This window comes from Lepidothrix coronata, unplaced genomic scaffold (genome assembly GCF_001604755.1).
Source record: "Lepidothrix coronata isolate B3197 unplaced genomic scaffold, Lepidothrix_coronata-1.0 Scaffold314, whole genome shotgun sequence".
NCBI lineage: Eukaryota > Metazoa > Chordata > Aves > Passeriformes > Pipridae > Lepidothrix > Lepidothrix coronata.
Window position 1 is genome coordinate 1 of NW_016690494.1, and position 6,369 is coordinate 6,369.

The 6,369-nt window shown below is 38.7% G+C and overlaps 1 long non-coding RNA gene across 1 annotated transcript; it reads left to right on the forward strand.

Annotated features, from left to right (window-relative positions):
* The first annotated feature begins 17 nt into the window (after window positions 1-17).
* On the forward strand, window positions 18-3,152 carry LOC108508784. The gene is made up of 3 exons (XR_001878504.1): window positions 18-176; window positions 1,527-1,602; window positions 3,082-3,152. It is a non-coding gene; the product is annotated as an uncharacterized LOC108508784 (long non-coding RNA).
* The last annotated feature ends 3,217 nt before the right edge of the window (window positions 3,153-6,369 follow it).

Sequence of the window (6,369 nt, forward strand, 5' to 3'; positions counted from 1 at the left end):
TGAGGGGAGCGGGGACGCGAATGGGGGGGAGCGGGATCCGGAGTGACGGGCAGAGCTCGGCGGCAGCTCATGAAACTGGAATCACGGCGAGCTGATAGAAACCAAATGTCGAATGGAGCTGGTTGGTTCCACCATGAGCAGAAAGAGCTCTTGTACTCACTGGTCTCCTGACACAGGTCGGGTCTTCAAGGCTAAATGCAAACCCCTGTGGAAATGCCAGAGAGCAGCTGTCCGAGGGCTGAGCAAGCCTGGCATAGCCATCGGGAGTCCGTGTCTTCTTTTGCAATGGAGTGTGGGATGCGAGCTTTTCGCTAACCTTTCCTAAACAGCAGAGGCCCTTGGTCCTTTCAGTTTTGATTTGACCTGTCAATCACAGTTTGCCTGGCAAACAAAGTGGGGCTCAAACATAATTGTGCACACTGTAAAACACCAGCCGGCACAGCGGGTTTGTTAATCGAGGACCTTTAGTTGGGGCCTGTCCCATATTCGGATGAGCTTGCAGGCCATCAAACAGACTGGAGGATCTGGAGAACCTGAGAGATGTTTATGCCGTGATGTATCCAAGGGATGGGCATTTACCACGTTGCTTCTTACAGCGACAGAGGGGTTACAAGGAGCTGGGTAAGGTGTTTGAAGAGCCTACTTTCACTCCATCTCAGGATTCCGTGGGCTGAATTTATAGCTGGCTTGAATTAATTGTGTTTTAGAGAGTTCAGCAATTTTGTAGGTGATATTATCAAATTTTTTGCTCTTACTGACTGCTTCCATCTTCTCTTGGTCAGAATTGAACTCATAAAATGACTGGATTGTAAAATAACAGGTTCCCTAGCAGAGAAGTACATATTAAACCATGGGTGTGTCAAAATAAGAATAAAACTCAATTAATTAAATCCCATTTAGAAAACTGTAGAAATGTGTCACATAAAATATTTCCATATAGTAACTCGTCACTTTGCTGGCAGCTCAGTTTCAAGTATTTTTCAAATGTTGTGACTGACGGAGAATGAAAAGTGCTCTTCAAGACCAATGCTTTTCAAGTAGATTCAATTTCTCATTTTCCTTTTAAATTTTCGCGTTTTCATGTAAGGAATAGGAAATAAGAGGCATGTCTAGCCATTAAGTAACGCAACTCCTGGACTGAAAACATTTTGTCATCTATTGTTTTGCTTTGAACTCACTTAACAGACTTCCTTAACAAGCACACAGATGTTGCTGAGCATTGGCTTTCAGAGTGGGAATCGTAAAGGTAAACCAGGATATTTTGTCTCAGCAGAACATATTTTTGTCAAAAGTAAACCAAAGAAGAGAAAAAAACTTGTCTTGTAGCGATATTGTTGAGCAGACTACTGTCTGTAAAATGCATGGGACAGTCTATAAATCCAGAAGCTCAAAGGAAACCTCTATTGTAATTAAAGAGAAAACAAAATTAGTTTTGTTGTTTCCACTTTGATTTACCCTGCTCCCAAATGTTCTGCCCCTCTTGGCGTTTTCCAAACTTCTTGCCCCTACTTTCCTATTTTTATTAGATGGGAAGGCATTGTTGGGAAAGGCTTCCAGATTTCTGGAGATGTGAATCTGCATTCAGGACTAAAGCTTTGCAAGGTACAGTGGGACAACATGTGCCAAAAATAAAACCAAACTGGGATTCTAATATTGCAGAAAATTATGTTTTGTTAACCTCTTATCGAGGATGGATTCCTGAATGTTTTAGGTATGTTCTCAAGCAAAATACAAAATACTTAGAAATTAAAGATAGAGGAGAGTAGCTGTCAACTTGAGATTTGCATGTTCTCAGGGTGCATGCTTGCACACCCTGTGCTATCCTCTGCGGTCCCTGTTCATCTTCAGGGCTGAGTGTCCCCTCAGACAGCTGCAGATGGCTCTGAGCAAGTGGGGGTGGAGGCTCCTGGGCCCAAGGGCAGTGCTGCTGCCCAGCAGAGGGACTGGAGGGGCTTGAGAAAGGGGCGACAGGAACCTCCTGCAGGTCAGCCAGGAGAAGAGCCAAGTCCTGCACCCTGGGAAGAGTGAACTGGCAGGCAGAGTATTAATAGAGTGGCAGCAGCTCCCGCAGCAGTCCACTCAGCATTCCCTCCCCCCATACCACCTTGAGCATCACCTTAAATACCCTCACCATAGTAGCCCCTGAAATGCCCATTGACCACTTCACCAATATCCAAGCAAAGTTCGCTTGGTGCGCCCTGAGTGTCCACTGGCTGGTTCCCCAGTATCCCATCAAGATCTGCCTGGCATACCTTATCTGGGAGAGTAAGTCCTTGCTGTGTTATTGATTGTAACACTTTTTAGCTTTTTTGCTCCTCTGTGGCTTGCTAGGTGCTTTCTGGAGCTTTTTCAAACAGTTCAGCTCCTGCAGCAGTGTAGCTATTGCATCAAGACTTTTTAGCTCCATGCTTGAGGCAATGGCTAAGCAGACTTCATCTTTTAATCAGTCCTTTACAGGTGTTTTCAAGCTATTATACTGTGTAGCCCTTTCACAGTTAGACATTCACCTGGTGCTTAAGGTTGTTAGTGTATTTACACGTGTGTGTGTGTATATATGTATTTGCAAATTTTGTTAAGAATCCTTCAAATATCTGTTGTAGATATTTCTGACCTAAATTCCAGCTTCTGAAATTCAGATCTACTGAATAGGAAATAAAATAAACTTCTAAACTAAAAAAATAAAAAAGGAAGAAATATACTTTCTGTCACGGCCAAGACTGTATCCTAATACCTTTAATCTTTGGGCCAGAATAGAAATTATCCATGATTCAGAATTTTAAAATGACTGTTTCTGGACCTGCAATATCTGTTAGGTCAGTCTCATAAGACCCTGCTCAGACCTTTATCTGTTGTCTGTCACCTTCTTGACTTGCAGAATAGATATGGGATGGCTCCCCAGGCAATGGGGGTGAAGATTAATAGAAAGCCATATAGGTTTGCTGCAGATGATATGTTTTTATCACTTAGATTCTTCTTCATTCGTATGGCAAGAACAACAGGAACTTGACAAAACTACAACTCAATTTTCCCAAAAAATATAGAAGGCAATTTAACCACCTGTGCATTTTATTTTTTTTTCAGTCTGTGTGGAATGGCTGACGATTTCCCATAAGAAAATTCCTGTGGCACCAAAAATATAAGCACATTTATTTTTATCCTGAATAATCTTTTTCCATATCAATAAAAGAAAACACGATTTCTGATATCAATTTATTTACTTACATAATCAATATCTCCTAGAACTTGATTTAGTAAGCTCAAGTTTTCAGTAGTAATTCAATGTCAGTAGACTTGCAGTTCCTATCCATTAATGCAGGAATTTCTTCCATTATTTTCTAGATATTCAAGTGAATTAATATGTCAGTGTTTATAACTAATTATTCTGCGTTAGTTGCTTTTGGATTTTTTTTTAACAGTAAAGCTAGATATCTGAAGTATTTCTTTACCTCTGCTCATTTCCAAATTAATGAGTCTTTGTTGCATTTCTGAATTAACATCTGAGTAATATCAAGTCTGTACTTCCAGTGCATTTATAGAGTTAAAATGTGTAGCAGAATTTTGTTCGTACTTAGGAATACATTCCTGCATCAGTCCAATTTAGGACCTGGAAATGAGAATGATTTTTTATTAGGCTATGTCCTGCATGACATAGTTGCTATAAAGATAGCTGAGGAATGTATATATACATAGACATGAGTAAACAATTTTGGAGATGCAATAATGATGTCAACAAAAATAGTAGGATTGTGTAATAAAATATTATGTATATAGCAAGGGTACCAAGTAAAAACTTCTAAAAATTCCCAGTATTGATGTTTTATTGGTACCAGTTCTAAATATGGAGAAAAAAGTGCCTCTGGATGGATAAACTAAAGTTCTAAAGAACTTAGTATGAACAAAAGTCTCAAGAGTACAAGACATTACTACGTGAGTGGGAAGCCATGTTTTGTGCCTGTTCCCCCTGATTGATCATTTCTGGACATCTATCCAAAAAAGTCCACATGTCAGTGAAGAAAAGCTCACAAAAAATGAGTGTAGCTAAGACCTTAAGGCAAATTACAAATCATCTTGTGGTCCTTTTGGTCACAAAAGGATGATTGTCTTCAAGTTGAGGGAGAAGAAAGACACACTTCTCAATTGTATTCCTTGCTCATTGCAGGGGAGTTGGACTAGTGCACCTTTAAAAGGTCCCCTCCAACTCAAACTATTCTATGATTCTATGATAGATATATTTTTTAAAAGTCCTGAGCATTTTGATTTAGTGGCTTACTCTCAGTGAATTGTCTCACCGTTGTCTGACATGTGGTACAAGCAGGAACAGAGAGACCCATTGGGGAATGCACAACCTTTTTTCTCTTTCACCGAACAAAATTCTTTTGGAAGATAGATAGATTTCTATCCATGATTTGTGTAGCAAAAGCTATATTTAGCCATTGAAAATATATTACAACATCGATACTGACACTTAGTCACTTGATGAAGAAAGGAAGATGTAGATGGGGAAGAATTTAGAAGTGTTAAAACTGAGACTCCTGTACTTGCATAATGCAAACTGGCATTTCACCTCTTGGTGTCACTGCAGCACTTGATGTTTGCAATTACTAGTCCACGTTACTGTTGTATTTGGGGTTGTGGTTTTTTGTTATTATTATTATTTTTTTTGTGTGTGTGTTTGCTTGTTTTTGGTTTTTGGTGGGTTTTTTGTTTGTTTGTTTGTGGTTTTTTTTGTGTGTGGGGTGTTTGTCGTTTTTGGGGTCTTTTTTTTTTTTTTTTGGTTTAATGTCATTTTTGGTTTCAGGACTTTTTTAAACTGTAGTCACTGCAGCTGTTTTTAAACAAGTCAGAATAAAAGGTAGCGATTAAACTGAGAGCAGCTAATAGCTTTCAGGTCTGCCAGTGATTTTTGCCGAGCACTAAACCAGCAATGTGAAGCCTCAGGCACCAGATTGGTTTGGAATTAATCGATTCAGAGGTGGATAGGACTTAGAGAATTCAGAGTTTAGAAATCTGTCAAATCTATTATAGTAATTTGTGAACTTGCTCAGGTTCACAGTATTCTTCCTCTTGTGTCTATACCTGTTCCAATTCTTCTTAAAAATAAGTATCTTCTGACGTTTCTATATACATCTCTCTGTGAGGTGTACAGCATTTCACATACAAACTGTTTTCTTTAAAATACTATTCAGACTCTGAATTTATTTCAGGCAGTGATTTTGTCTGTGCTGTGCACCCTGCATGGGAGGTCAGATAGGGCTCCTGTCTTGCCCAGTGCCTCTAGGCATGAGAGCTAAATTTTCTATGAATTGAAGAAAGAAATAAAGGAAAAATAAATAATTCTACACTGAACCAAGAGGATCCTAAAATAGAGGCTGGTAGATGAACATGTGCAATGAGAGGCAATGAGAGCAGCAAGTGGAACTGAAATGGAAATGGTCAGCAATTTCTTGTAAATTACTTGTTTGGGATTAAGTGACTGAATCACCATGTTTGCATTGAAGATGGTAGACAAGGGGTTTGTCTTCCCAGAAAGGCAATGAGCCATGGGTCAGTGTGAGTGGAGGAAGGTAACTCTGTGGTACAGTTTGTATTAAATAGTACAGAGATTACATTTGCCCTCACTTCAGCAAAATTTAATTATTTATCGAAATATGTCAGATGATTATACTAATGATTATTTAACAAAAAGGGCTTTTGTTAAACTCGTGTATGAGGTCTTCATAAGTGCTACAGCACTCCAGTATCATGCATTGCTAAATGTCATGCAATACTCAGGAAACTGGGATACCTGCAGCAAATGATACAAGCAATAAAATTGCAACTTGGTCACTTATACCTTAAGAAATACATTTTCAGGGAATAAAATGGAACCATAAGTTGATGTTTGGATTTAACAAAATTTTAGTCCATGTTACAGAAACTTTTTGTCCAAGAACATAGAGCTTAATATTATCTCCATATCAAAGCAAGGAGAAAAAATGGGAGCCCTTCTGATCTTGAACAGCTTTAGACAAAATTAACTGGAATCAGTCTGGATGATTTTAAATCCATCACCCAGTCAGGAAATGCATAAATACAGAAATAAATATAGCCATTGTCCAACTCCGCTGCAAAGATAAATGAATGAAAGATGAATCTCATCTGAATGCTATATTATGACTGATAAAAACCAATCAAAAGCCTTGAAACACCTTTAAAATGGGCAGAAATGCGTCAGTAGGAAAACCAAAAACTGAAAAGCTACAAAATCTGCATAACGATCTTGGTCTGTAGTGGTCTTAATTACTCTAATTTAGAAATAACTTTGTCACACCATATTTTTAAAATATCAGACTAAAATTCTCTCTTGAAATAATTTTAATGCTGGAGACT